The sequence below is a fragment of the Pongo abelii genome, chromosome 6, assembly GCF_028885655.2.
Source record: "Pongo abelii isolate AG06213 chromosome 6, NHGRI_mPonAbe1-v2.0_pri, whole genome shotgun sequence".
Lineage (NCBI taxonomy): Eukaryota > Metazoa > Chordata > Mammalia > Primates > Hominidae > Pongo > Pongo abelii.
The window spans coordinates 102,148,456-102,163,421 of NC_071991.2; the positions used below are offsets into that span (position 1 = coordinate 102,148,456).

General features: G+C 44.4%; 1 protein-coding gene across 1 annotated transcript in view; it reads right to left on the reverse strand.

Moving 5' to 3' along the window:
- Nucleotides 1–9,463: 9,463 nt before the first annotated feature.
- The window catches only part of PUS7 (pseudouridine synthase 7), an 84,016-nt gene continuing 78,513 nt past the window's right edge, over nucleotides 9,464–14,966 (reverse strand). Inside the window, 2 exon segments of the mRNA NM_001133464.1 lie at nucleotides 9,464–10,141; nucleotides 10,175–10,371. The gene's annotated coding sequence lies outside the window, so the exon portion shown is untranslated.

Consider the following 14,966-nt stretch of genomic DNA (forward strand, 5'->3'; position numbering starts at 1 on the left):
AACTAGGTAGAGAGGAAAGAGCACTGACATAAGAGTCTAGCCCAATCACTTTACTGTTCGGGGTTTCATTTCGCTCATCTGAAAAATGTAGAACTTGGTCTGTGTAATCACTAAGATCTATTTGATGCTTACATGTACACTGATAGACCATATATATTTTGTTTGTTTGTTCGTTTTTTGAGAAATAGAGATGATGTCTCACTATGTTGCCCAGGCTGGTGTTGAACTTCTGGGCTCAAGCAGTCCTCCTGCCTTGGCCTCACACAGTGCTGGGATTACAGGTGTAAGCCACTGTGCCTGGCCCTATATCTTTCTTATTGCTAGTTGATGAAACAATAACTGCTAAAAGGTATACAGCCATATCTCCCTCTGCTGGCTGAGTGACATGTCATAAATGCAAACAGAAGATTTTTAATGTTTTCAGTGTAAGAGCTGTCATCTTTTAGGATTTATTGACCAACACAACATGTTGCCAAGTGATAAATGTAGACAGCATTTGTTTCAAAGCTTGGATACCATCTTCATTTTCACGAATAGATATGTATCTATCACAACAAAGTCTCTATATTCAGGTAATCACTATCTAAATTAAATTTAGAAAAGCAGATCAGACTGCACATGAAACTGACATACTGTGTTGATCAAGGGCTTTTGGCTGGAATTATTTGGCTCATTCCCTCAGCCATCTCCAGGGGATAATTATCTCCAAAGAGGGAATTTCCTGTTAGAGTTAACAGACTTTCAAGAAGTATTCGGCAGATCATTAATCTTTTAATGGCTAAACCGTGAAAAAAATTAGTTACATATTAAACAGTTTTAAAATACTAATGTTACCCCCAGCTTCAGACTTCCTACAGTGTGCTATGGACTGAATGCTTGTGTCCTCTCAAATTCATATGTTGCAATCCCAATCCCCAATGTAATGGTGTTTGGAGATGGGGCCTTTGGGAGGTAATTAGGTCATGAGGATGCAGCCCACATGATGGGGCTAGTGCCCTTATAAGAAGAGCCAAGAGAGAGCTTGCTTTCTCTCTCTCTGCCATCTGAGCACACAGTAAGAAGACGGCCACCTGGGCCAGGCACAGTGGCTCACGTCTGTAATCCTAGCATTTTGGGTGGCTGAGGCAGGCGGATCAACTGAGGCCAGGAGTTCGAGACCAGCCTGGCCAACATGGAGAAACCCTGTCTGTATTAAAAATACAAAAATTAGTCGGGCGTGGTGGCGTGCGCCTGAAATTCCAGCTACTCTGGAGTCTGAGGCAGGAGAATCACTTGAACCCGGGGCGGTGGAGGTTGCAGTGAGCCAAGATCGTGCCACTGCACTCCAGCCTGGGTGACAGAGTGACACTCTGTCTCAAAAACAAACAAAACTAAACTAAACAAAAAAACAAACAAAGAGATAGCCATCTCCAAACCAGAAGGAGGGCCTTTACCAGGACAGGACCGTGCTGGCACTCAGATTTTGAACTTTCTCCAGACTGTGAGATATAAAATTCTGTCGTTTAAGCCACCCAGTCTATAGTATTGTTATAGCAGCCCAAACTGATGAAGACAAATGAGTTTCCCTCTTTCCTGAATTAGTCTAATTATTACTACTATTATTATGGTTTGTATTTTTGTAAGGTACTTTAATTGTTTTAGGAAAAAAATGTTATGTGTGTATATATATTTTAATTTTTTTATTTTTATTTTTATGTTTTGTTTTTTTTTTTTTTTTGAGACGGAGTCTCGCTCTGTTGCCCAGGCTGGAGTGCAGTGGCGTGATCTCGGCTCACTAAAAGCTCCACCTCCCAGGTTCACGCCATTCTTTTGCCTCAGCCTCCTGAGTATCTGGGACTACAGGTGCCCGCCACCACACCCAGCTAATTTTTTGTATTTTTAGTAGAGACGGGGTTTCACCGTGTTAGCCAGAATGGTTTCGATCTCCTGACCTTGTGATCCGCCCATCTTGGCCTCCCAAAGTGCTGGGATTACAGGCGTGAGCCACGGCGCCCGGCCTTATTTTTATTTTTTGAGACAGAATCTCACTCTGTCACCCAGGCTAGAGTGCAGTGATGCAATCTCAGCTTACTGCAACCTCCACCTCCTGGCTTCAAGTGATTCTCCTGCCTTAGCCTCCTGAGTAGCTGGGATTACAGGTGTGTGCCACCATGCCCAGCTAATTTTTGTATTTTGAGTAGAGACAAGGTTTCATCATGTTGGCCAGGCTCGTCTTGAACTCCTGACCTCAAGTGGTCCAACCGCCTCGGCCTCTCAAAGTGCTAGGATTACAGGCATGAGCCACCGTGCCCGGCCAAGTTCTATATTATTTTAGAGCTATTTTAAAATTACAGTTATCCATGCAAGGTTAAAAAAAAGGGGGGTAGAAAGAACTCAAGTCACACTGAGGTGCAGAAATGAAAAATGAAAGTCTCTTCTCCCCCCACACATTACCAGTCCACATCCAGAATCAATCACCATTCATAGTTTCTGGTTTTAATTCATAATCATCGTAATAGTAAATATTACCTTCTTGGCATTACTTTTGTATGCTAATTTATCAAGTTTGGGCACTGTATTTTTTACAAATTATTATTATTAAAGAATCCACTTGTACGACAGTAATGAAGCCCAGGCTGAGTTTGGGCATAAGTACACCCCACTCAGGATTTTCTAGTTATAATCCCTGTCTTCTCTCTAGACCTCAACTGAAAACCCAGACTCATGAGCCCTCAATCCCTGATGAGCCTAGGTTTCCAGTTGAGGCTGTCCTATACTTGGTACATGCCAAAGGCAACCATGCAGGAGGCTTTTTCAGAGAAAACAACTTTGTCTTCCCAGAAGACAAACCCTCCCCTTTGCTTTATGAGGCAGAGAGCAACCCCACGCCACGGACAGGTTGGGGCCTACATAGCCCTCAATTAATTTATCAACTTTGGACTGTATTTTTCACTTCCTGCCATATAAGATAAACAATTTATTACACTTGTAATATATCCCATTAATTCTTTCCATAGACCTCCCAGTGATTCTAGTTGGCTTCTATTTTACTTCTAATGGTTGTCTTTTTTTGCCTTTAAATATTATATGATATCATCTATTTCTTTTCTTTTCTTTTTTCTTTCTTTTTTTTTTTTTATTTTTGAGATGGAGTTTCGCTCTTGTCGTTCAGGCTGGAGTGCAGTGGCGCCATCTCAGCACACTGCAATAACTCCCTCCTGGGTTCAAGTGATTCTCCTGCCTCAACCTCCCGAATACCTGGGATTACAGGCACCCGCCACCATGCCTGGCTAATTTTTTGTATTTTTAGTAGAGACGGGATTTCACCATCTTGGGCAGGCTGGTTTCAAATTCCTGACCTCAGGTGATCCACCCACCTCGGCCTCCCAAAGAGCTGGGATTACAGGCACGAGCCACCGCGCCCGGCTAAGTTAATGCATTTATTCTTTTCTTTTCTTGTCTTGTCTTTTCTAGACAGGGTCTTATACTGTTACCCAGGCTGGAGTGCAGTGGCATGATTGCAGCTCACTGCAGCCTCAACCACCTGGGCTCAAGCCATCCTCCCATCTCAAACTCTGGAGTAGCTGGGACTACAGGCATGTGCCACCATGCTCGGCTTATTTTTTATCTGTTGCAAAGGTGGGGTCTCACTATGTTTCCAGATTGGTCTCGAATTTTTGGGCTCAAGCAATCTACCTACCTCTGCCTCCTGAAGTGTTGGGATTACAGGCGTGAGCCACTGCACCTGGCCTGTCTTTATTATTTTTGCCTCCTCCACATTTTTGCTAGTTAAAATATTATCTTACTCTGTCAAGACATCATATTTATATGCTGTATTTATACTTCTGTCTAAACTTACATTTTCTCTTTGCTACTGCAGGCCATGCATGTTTCTGCCTCAGGACCTTTCCATTTGCTCTTCATGGCTTACTCTTGATTTAGATCTCAGCTCAGATGCCATCTTCCTGAGCAAGTTATCTAAAAAGGCAACTCTTCCTCTCCACCCCATTCATTTCCTTACTGTTTAATTTTCTTTATAGCATTTATCAAGATTTAATATTATATATTCATGATACAATTAATTATAATTTAAAAAAATTCGGCCAGGCGTGGTGGCTCATGCCTGCAATCCCAGCACTTTGGCAGATCAAGGTGGGCAGATCACTTGAGGCCAGGAATTCGAGACCAGCCTGGCCAACATGGCGAAACCCCATCTCTACAAAAAATACAAAAATTACCTGGGTGCAGTGGCTCAGGCCTGTAATCCCAACACTTTGGGAAGCCAAGGCGGGCAGATCACAAGGTCAGGAGCTTGAGACCAGTCTGGCCAACATAGTGAAACCCTGTCTCAACTAAAAATACGAAAAATTAGCTGGGTGTGGTGGTGTGTGCCTGTAATCCAAGTTACTCGGGAGGCTGAAGCAGGAGAATCATGTGAACCTGGAAGGCAGAGGTTGCAGTGAGCCGAGATTGCACCATTGCACTCCAGCTGGGGCTATGGTGTGAGATTCCGTCTCAAAAAAAAAAAAAAAAAAAAAAAAGGCCAGGAGCAGTAGCTTATGCCTGTAATCCCAGCACTTTGGGAGCCCAAGGCAAGTGGATCACGAGGTCAGGAGTTTGAGACCAGCCTGGCCAATATGGTGATACTCGTCTCTACTAAAAATACAAAAATGAGCCGGGCGTGGTGGTGCCCCGTGCCCATAGTCCCAGCTACTCGGGAGGCCGAGGCAGAAGAATCGCTTGAACCTGGGAGGTAGAGGTTGCAGTGAGCCGATATCGAGCCACTGCACTCCAGCTTGGGCAACAGAGTGAGACTCCATCTCAAAAAAAAAAAAAAAATTAGCTGGGCATGGTGTCCCTCACCTGTAGTCCCAACTACTTGGGAGGCTGAGGCGGGAGAATTGCTCGAAACCGGGAGGCAGAGGTTACAGTGAACCAAGATCGTGCCACTGCATTCCAGCCTGGGCGACTGGGCCTGGGCGACTGAGAAAGACTCCATCACACACATACAAAAAAACCACACCAAAAAAAATAATAATAATAATAAATATATATATATATATTTTTTTGAGACGGAGTCTCGCTCTGTCGCCCAGGCTGGAGTCTTGCTCTGTTGCCCAGGCTGGAGTGCAGTGGCATGATCTCAGCTCACTGCAAGCTCCGTCTCCCCGGTTCACGCCATTCTCCTGCCTCAGCCTCCCAAGTAGCTGGGAATATAGGCGCCCGCCACCATGCCCAGCTGATTTTTTGTATTTTTAGTAGAGACGGGGTTTCACCATGTTAGCCAGGATGGTCTTGATCTCCTGACCTCGTGATCCGCCCACCTCGGCCTCCCAAAGTGCTGGGATTACAGGCATAAGTCACCGCGCCCGGCCCAATAATAATAATTTTTAAAAATTGGTCTTCATCACACATTCCTGGCACAGCGCTCCTAAAACCTATAAAATATCCTTGGTGGGCCGGGTGCAGTGGCTCACACCTGTAATCCCAGCACTTTGGGAGGCCGAGGCGGGTGGATCACGAGGTCAGGAGATCGAGACCATCCTGATTAACACTTTGAAACGTCTCTACTAAAAATACAAAAAAAAAAAAATTAGCTGGGCGTGGTGGCAGGCGCCTGTAGTCCCAGCTACTTGGGAGGCTGAGGCAGGATAATGGTGTGAACCCAGGAGGCAGAGCTTGCAGTGAGCCGAGATAGCGCCACTGCACTCCAGCCTGGGTGACACAGTGAGACTCAGTCTCAAAAAAAAAAAAAAAAAAAAAAAAATTTCCTTACTGAAAAGAGGTAAAAAGAGTGTCTTTGGTAATTCATAAGAAGCCCCTTTCAACTACACCTGAATTTAAGTGCATGAAGTGACTTTGGACATCCCCTAGATAATCCCAGGATGTGGGCTGGCTGCCAGGGGAACCAGTTATGTGACTTAAAGGCTGAGACTTTCAGCACGCCCCGCCCTATGCCCAAAGGAGAGGAGCCAATGATTTAATCAATCATGCTCCATGAAACCCCAAAAGTATTGAATTCTGAAAGCTTCTAAGCTGGTGAACACATTGAGGTGCTGGGAAGGTGTTCTGCCTGGAGGGGGCATGGAACACCTTCCCTCTGAGTCTTGCCCTATGCATTTCTTTAGTCAGCTGTTTCTGAGTTGCACCTTTTATAATAAACTGGTAAATGTAAGTAAAGTGTTTCCCTGAGTTCTGCAAGCCATTCTAGCAAATTGTCAAACCCATGGATGTCATAGGAGGCTGTGATGTGTAGCAAGTTGGTCAGAAGTGTGGGAGGTCTGGACTTGCCATTAGCATCTGAAATCGGGGCAATTTTGTGAGACTGAATTCTTTAATTTGTGGGTTCTGACATTAACTACAAGTGAATAGGCCGGGTGCGGTGGCTAACGCCTGTAATCCCAGCACTTTGGGAGCCCGAGACGGGTGGATCACGAGGTCAAGAGATCGAGACCATCCTCGCCAACATAGTGAAACCCCGTCTCTACTAAAAACACAAAAATTAGCTGGGCGTGGTGGTGGGCACCTGTAGTCCCAGCTACTCAGGAGGCTGAGGTAGGAGAATCACTTGAACCTGGGAGGTGGAGGTTGCAGTGAGCCGAGATTGTGCTACTGCACTCCAGCCTGGCAACAGAGTGAGACTCCGTCTCAAAAAACAACAAGAACAGCAACAAAAAAAACTACAAGTGGGTAGAGTCAGAATTGCATTACATTGGAGGACAGCCATTTGGTCAGAGATTGGTCAGTATGGGAAAAAACCCACACATTTGATGTCAGGAGTGTTGTGTACATTTAGGGAAATAGTGTTTCCCTAGAATATTTAAATGTTATCATAGTTTCCTCACTAGAAAGTAAGCCCATGAAGGAGGTTTTGCTGTGTTCATTGAGTATTCCCATTCCCAAGAACAGTTCCTAGCATGTAATAGGTGCTGAGCAAACATTTGTTGAATGAATGAATAAATCCTAAAAGAGGAAAACCAAAGAAATATCATAAAAACTGTGAATATGCAAACATTATTATTATAGAACTAGTGTACTGGAACCAGTTAAAATATACATATATAACCCTAGTTTATATTTTTTTGACATCCTGATTCACAAAACCTTAGTTCATGAATAGTTGGGCAATCAAAGGAGAACCTTCCTAATACCAATATCTAACGTATCCTTTTTTATTTCTATCATTAATCATATTGTACTGTACTTTAATTACTCTTTTCTTTATTTTTTTTTGAGACAGAATTTCACTCTGTCGCCCAGGCTGGAGTACAGTGGCATGATCTCGGCCCACTGCAACCTCTGCCTCCTGGGTTCAATTGATTCTCCTGCCTCCTCCTCCTGAGTAGCTGGGATTACAGGTGCGTGCCACCACGCCTGGCTAATTTTTGTATTTTTAGTAGAGACGGGGTTGGCCAGGCTGGTCTCAAACTCCTGACTTCAGGTGATCTGCCCATCTCAGCCTCCCAAAGTGCTGGGATTACAGGTGTGAGCCACCGCACCCAGCCTTTTTTTTTTTTTTTCCTGAGACAAGGTTGATAGGGTTTGGCTGTGTCCCCACCCAAATTTAATTTTAAATTGTAGTTCCCATAATCCCCATGTGTTGCAGGAGGGAACCGGTAGGAGGTAATTGAATCATGGGTGTGGTTACCCCCATGCTGCTGTTCTCATGACAGTGAGTGTGTTCTCACAAGATCTGATTTTTTTTTTTTGAGATAGAGTCTTGCTCTGTTGCCCAGGCTGGAGTGAAGTGGCGTGATCTCAGCTCAGTGCAACCTCTGCCTCCTGGGTTCAAGCAATTCTCCTGCCTCAGCCTTCCAAGTAGCTGGGATTACAGGCATACACCACCATGTCCAGCTAATTTTTTTGTATTTTTAGTAAAGACGAGGTTTCACCATGTTGGTCAGTCTGGTCTCAAACTCCTGACCTCAAATTATCCACTCGCCTTGGCTTCCCAAAGTGGTGGGATTACAGGTGTGAACCACCATGCCCGGCTGATCTGATGGTTTTATAAGGGGCTTTTCCCTCTTTTGCTTGGCACTTCTCCTTCCTGCCATCATGTGAAGAAAGACGTGTTTGCTTCCCCTTCTGCCATGATTGTAAGTTTCCTGGGCCTCCCCAGCCATGTGGAACTGTGAGGCAATTAAACTTCTTTCCTCTATCAATTACCCAGTCTTGGGCAGTTCTTTATAGCAGCGTAAGAACAGACTAATAGAAGGGTCTGGCTCTGTCACTCAGGCTGGAGGATTGCAGTGGCATGATCTTGGCCCACTGCAGCCTTGACCTCCTGGGCTCAAGGATCCTCCCACCTCAGCCTCCAAAGTAACTGGGACTGCAGACATGTGCCACTGTGCCTATGTTGTCCAGGTTGGTCTCAAACTCCTGGGCTCAAGTGATCCTCCCGCCTCAGCCTCCCAAAATGTTGGGATTACAGATGTGAGCCACTGTGCCCGGCCCTATACTTCAATTTCTAGTTGCTACTCCCATGTCATCTTCCTTTTTGGGATTTGTTTAGATTTTTTTTTTTTTTTTTCCGGAAAATCCCCTCAAAAAATTTCTCATGAAGGATTAGGCTTTTTTGAATATCTTTATGTCTGAAAATATCTTTATTTTATCTTCACATTTGATGGATGCCTTAGTTAAGTATAGCATTTTAGGTCTAACACTTTTCTCCTCCATCTTTGAAGATGTTTTTCCAATTCCTTCCAGCACTTGGTGATGAGAAATCTGAAAGCAGTCTGAATTTGGACATTTTGCAAGTGACACGGTTTTTCAACTCCCACTACTGAAGACTTTTGGATTTCTGAAATCTCACTAGAATGTGTGGATGTTTTTAATTAGTCCTGTTTGATACTTGGTGGGTTATTTTTGCCTGAGTTAGGGGAAATTTTCTTTTGTTATTTATTTTCCCACTCTCTTGTCTCTGTTCTCTCCTTCTTTACCTTAAGATATCTTCCATCTGCTGTCTTTCTGATTTATGTTCTGAGAGACTTCCTCTACTGTGTCCTCCCAATTACTTGATTCACAGCTAATCCCCTTGATCATTTTCCCAATCCTTTACAGTATTTTGGCAATCACTCATTCAGTTATCTGATTAATGTCCTTTCACTGAAGACTTTTTGCACTATGTCATGTATCTTAACACTAATACATGGCATAGCATATTTGCATTCTGCCATAGTATACCATGTACACTAATTAGGACAATTTGAAATTCTCTTGTTTTCAGAAGTATTGCTATTTCTGATGGGGGTCTGTTATTCAGTTAGTTCATCTTGGTCCTTTATTTTTGTTTTTGTTTTGTTTTGTGGTTGTTTGTTTTTTTTAGACAGGGTCTCACTTTTGTTGCCCAGGCTGAAGTGCAGTGGTGTGAACACAGCTTACAGCAACCTGGACTTCCCAGGCTCAGGTGATTCTCCCACCTCAGTCTCCTGAGTAGCTGGGACCACAGACATGTGCCACCATACTTGCCTAATTTTTTTTTTTCTTTTTTTTTTTTTGTATTTTTAGTAGAGACAAGGTTTCACCCTGTTGGCCAGGCTGGTCTTGAACTCCTGGGCTCAAGAGCTCCACCTGCCTCAGCCTCCCAAAGTGAGCCACCAGGCCCAGCCGGTCCTTTTCCACCATGCCTCTATGGCCTTTCCTCCTGTTTAGCGAGCTCTGACATTCACTCATAGGTAGGAGTAAAGCCCTCCATTGGTTAGTCTGGGCTGAGGTGGGCGTGTGTGTTTCTGTATCAGTGATCTGTTTTCCGGCAGGCCTCTCCCTGAGGGGAGAGCTGGCAGCTTCCATGTAAGTGGCAGGGCATACTTCACTAAATAAAAGATGTGTGGGTGAGCAGTCTGGGGAACCCCACGATTGCTAAATTCAGGAGGGTTGTATTTCCAATGGAACAGGTTTCGTGTGTTTCTTTCCTAGGCAGAGCTGCCTGTCCTGCTCCCCACCCACGTCTGCTATGGAGTTCTAAAGGCAGCGCAAGCTCTGCTCGCCTTCACTTGGGCATGAAGCACTTCACTGGGTGCCCTTCTTGGGCTGCCTGTCCACTTGCTTTAGAAAACTGTTCATGCTCTTTATCCTGAGGGCAAAACACTCAAAACAGTGCCTAGTGCTTTTCAATGTGCTCAACAAATATTCGTTGAATGAATCATGGTGGAAGAGGAGAAGAGGAGGGAGCTGATAGTCCCTGTAATTCCAAGCATGCTTCCTTAATGAATTACCCTAAAGATGGCTTCCTGGCACAGCCCTGCTCTTTTTGTTGACCATGGGTTTGCCAGTTACCAGGATTTCCTCCATTACATACCATGTGTTGGGCTAAGTGCAACTTCCTCTTCTTTTTCTCCATGGATAGGATTCCACCTGCTGGCTCTTTCCTATAATTCCATAATTCATTGAGACCTTGGGAAGGAAAGAAGATGGAGGTGTGTGTTTAGGCTGCCAACTTTTTCTTTTTCTTTTTGAGATGGAGTCTCGCTCTGTCTCCAGTCTGGAGTGCAGTGGTGTGATCTCGGCTCACTGCAACCTCTGCCTCCCGGGTTCAAGCAATTCTCCTGCCTCAGCCTCCAATATAGCTGGGGTTACAGGAACAGACCACTGCGCCCAGCTAATTTTTGCATTTTTAGTAGAGACAGGGTTTCGCCATGCTGGCCAGGCTGGTCTTGAAGTCCTGACCTCTGGTGATCTACCTGCCTCGGCCTCCCAAAGTGCTGAGATTGCAGGTGTGAGCCACCGCGCGTGGCCTAGTCTGCCATCTTGAATCAGAAATATATCTGAAAGTGTAGCTACCAAAAAAATGAATTTTTTTTTTTTTTTTTTTTTTGAGACGGAGTTTCACTCTTGTTGCCCAGGCTAGACTGCAATGGTGCGATCTTGGCTCACTGCAACCTCTGCCTCCCGGGTTCCAGTGATTCTCCTGCCTCAGCCTCCCGAGTAGCTGGGATTACAGGCATGCACCACCACGCCTGACTAATTTTGCATTTTTAGCAGAGACAGGGTTTCTCCATGTTGGTCAGGCTGGTCTCGAACTCCTGACTTCAGGTGATCCACCAGCCTTGGTCTCCCAAAGTGCTGGGATTACAGGCATGAGCCACCGTGCCTGGACCCCCAAAAATGTATTTTAAAACATCTGTTGGCTGGGTGCAGTGACTCACACCTGTAATCCCAGCACTTCAGGAGCCTGAGGCAGGCGGATCACCTGAGATCAGGAGTTCGAGACCAGGCTGGCCAACATGTTGAAACCCTGTCTCTGCTAAAAATACAAAAATTAGCCGGGCATGGCTAATTTTTAGCATGGTGGCGGGGTCTGTACTTCCAGCTACTCGAGAGGCTGAGGCATGAGAATCACTTGAATACGGGAGGCGGAGGTTGCAGTGAGCCAAGATCGCGCCACTGCACTCCAACCTGGGAGACAGAGAGAGACTGTCTCAAAAACAAAAATGAAAACATCTCTTGAAACTTCAAAAGATTTTTTTATTATATGTTAATATTTTATATAGGAATTAGAAAAATAATGACATAAGTTAATCGAATACTTGCTCAGGCAATTAGTGGGAAATGAGTTAAAGATTTATTTGCCTGTGTTTCAAATAGAATCACAAATTTTCTCTTTTTTTCAAGGACAGGGTCTCACTCTGTTGCCGAGGCTGGAATGCAGTGGCACAATCATAGCTTACTTCAGCCTTACACTCCTGGGCTCAAGTGATCCTCCAGACTCAGCCTCATGAGTAGGTGAGACTACAGGCATGTGCCACCATGCCTGGCTGGCTGGCTTATTTATGTATTTTTGTATTTATTTGTTTATTTATTAGAGACAGGGTCTTGCCATGTTGCCCAGGCAGGTCTTGAACTCCTGGCCTTACGTGATCCTCCCACCTTGGCCTCCCAAAGTGCTAAGATTACAGGTGTACACCACCATGCCTGTCCTAGAATCACAGTTGTTTTTTTTTTCTTTTGAGACAGAGTCTTGCTCTGTCACCTAGGCTGGAGTGCAGTGGTGGCAATCATGGCTCACTGCAGCCTCTGCCTCCGAGGTTCCAGTGATTCTCCTGCCTCAGCCTCCCAAGTAGCTGGGATTACAGGTGTGTGCCACCATGCCCAGCTAATTTTTGTATTTTTAGTGAAGACAGAGTTTCACCATGTTGGCCAGGCTGGTCTCAAACTCCTGACCTCAAGTGATCTGCCTGCCTCGGCCTTCCAAAGTGCTGGGATTACAGGCATGAGCCACCACGCCTGGCCATACAAAATTATTTATAGATTCAAAGAGTCTTCAATATTTATTTAAGAAAACTAGTAATTACGAATAGATGAAATTTCAAGATTACTGAGGAAAAATAGTTTCGTCACTTGAATGTAAACTTCATTTGAAATAAATCTAGCTTTTATTTAATTAATTAATTTTTTTTGGAGACGGAGTCTCTCTCTGTCACCCAGGCTGGAATGCAGTGGTGCAATCTCGGCTCACTGCAACCTTCACCTCTCAGGGTTCAAGCAATTTTCCTGCCTCAGCCTCCCGACTAGCTGGGACTACAGGCGCCCACCACCACGCTCAGCTAATTTTTTTGTATTTTAGTAGAGACAGGGCTTTCACCGTTTTGCCCAGGCTGGTCACGATCTCCTGAACTCAGGCAATCTGGCCGTCTCAGCCTCCCAAAGCCAAAGTGCTGGGATTATAGGCGTGAGCCGCCGTGCCTGGTCTTTATTTTATTTTATTTATTTATTATTTTTATTTTATTTTTTTTGAGATGGAGTCTCGCTTTGTCACCCAGGCTGGAGTGCAGTGGTGTGATCTCGGCTCACTGCAACTTCCACCGATTCTTCTGCCTCAGCCTCCTGAGTAGCTGGGATGACAGGTGCACACCATACCATGCTAATTTTCTTACTGTTTTTTTTCTTTTTTTGGAGGAAGTCTTGCTCTGTAGCCCAGGCTGGAGTGCAGTGGTGCAATCTCGGCTCACCGCAACCTCCACTTCCTGGGTTCAAGTGAGTCTCCTGCCTCAGCCTTACAAGTAGCTGGGATTACAGGCACGCATCACTGCACCTGGCTAATTTTTTTTTGAATTTCTAGTACAGATGGGGTTTCACAACGTTGGCCAGGTTGGTATCAAACTTCTGGCCCCAGTGATCCACCTGCCTTGGCCTCCCAAAGTGCTGGGATTACAGGCATGAGCCACTGCACCCACCCTAAATTTAGCTTTTAAAGGAAAAGACAGTATAGAGAATATTAAATGGAAAAAGAAGTTACAGCATAGCATTATACACACATCACACCCATGTAAAAAATGTATATGTGGATTTATACACACACATACATACAGATATGTATATATGTGCACACATAGATCTATAGATTATATATACATATCTATATATGTGTGTATGTATATATATATTAATATCTATAGATACAGAAACACAAACATAGATAAAAAATTAGAAATCACATCAAACTCTTGACAAAGTATTTTAGGTTTAGGATTACTATAATGGTGACTGAAAAGCATTAGCATTATGACATTTATTCCAATTAGAAGAGACTAATTATATATAATTACATATATATTTGAAAAAAATACATTCCAGTTTCATTTCTGACATGCAAAGAGCTTAGAATTTGTCACTCATGTCCTTTCAGTAAGAAAGCTGAAAAACTAAAAATCAATGACTTTAATAATTTTTCTTGGACCCATGAGAGAGTTGAGGTTGCAGGGCAAAGCATCACCTCAAAATCCAGAGAGACAGGAGAATAAAGAGAATCACAGATGAGGTCAGTTTACCTGGAGCAGTCATTCACTGGCAGGAATACTTACATGGTAACTGATGAATGGCTAAAGGCTGGGTGTGGACCAGCATAAGAGTGAGAAACTCCTGCGGTGGCTCACGCCTGTAATCCCAGCACTTTCGGAGGCCGAAGTGGGCAGATCACTTGAGGTCAGGAGTTCAAGACCAGCCTGGCCAACATGGTGAAACCCCATCTCTACTAAAAAATTTTTTAAAAATTAGCCAGGCGTGATGGTGGGCGCCTGTAATCCCAGCTACTCTGGAGGCTGAGGCAGGAGAATCGCTTGAACCTAGGAGGCAGAGGTTGCAATGAGTCGAGATCATGCCACTGTACTCCAGCCTGGGCAACAGAGTGAGACTCCATCTCAGAAAAAAAAAAAAAAAAAAATGGTGAGAAACTCCTGGGGGTTGGAGTCTTAGTGGGTTTTACTTCTAGGAACCCAACCAGATTCTTACTATAAAGAATCAGGAAGGAGCACTTGTTTCTGGTTGTGTAAGAGGAAAATTAACCATTCGAAAATATGTCACAGTATTCTCTATATCAAAGGCCCAGTCAGCAGGACAAAAATGTTATCAGAGCCTTATCTGACCTGGCGAAGTTACCCAAATTCAGCCCCATTAGCCTTTCTGTCTCACCTGAGGAGGAAAAAGTCACAGTCCAGAGATACAAGCCTGAGCTTTATTCATTTTTTTAAATTTTTATTATTATTATTATTTTTGAGACAGAGTCTCGCTCTGTTGCCAGGCTGGAGTGCAGTGGCGTGATCTCGGCTCACTGCAACCTCTGCCTCCTGGGTTCAAGCGATTCTCCTGCCTCAGCCCCCCTAGTAGCTGGGACTATAGGCGCCTGCCACTGCGTCTGGCTGATTTTTGTATTTTTAGTAGAGACAGGGTTTCACCATGTTGGCCAGGATGGTCTCGATCTCTTGACCTCGTGATCTGCCCACTTCAGCCTCCCAAAGTGCTGGAATTACAGGCATGAGACACTGCGCCCGGCCATGCCTGAGCTTTAATAATAGAATTATAGAATGATTTGTATTTCCCTTGTGTACCTTACCACCACATCAACATAGCTCCAGTATAATAACAATGAATTACAGCTGAAGGAGCTGTGATTGCCGTATAATAACAATGGATTACAGCTGAAGGAGCTGTGATTGCCGTATAACAATGGATTACAGCTGAAGGAGCTGCAAGGTAACGATTCCATTTAAGGA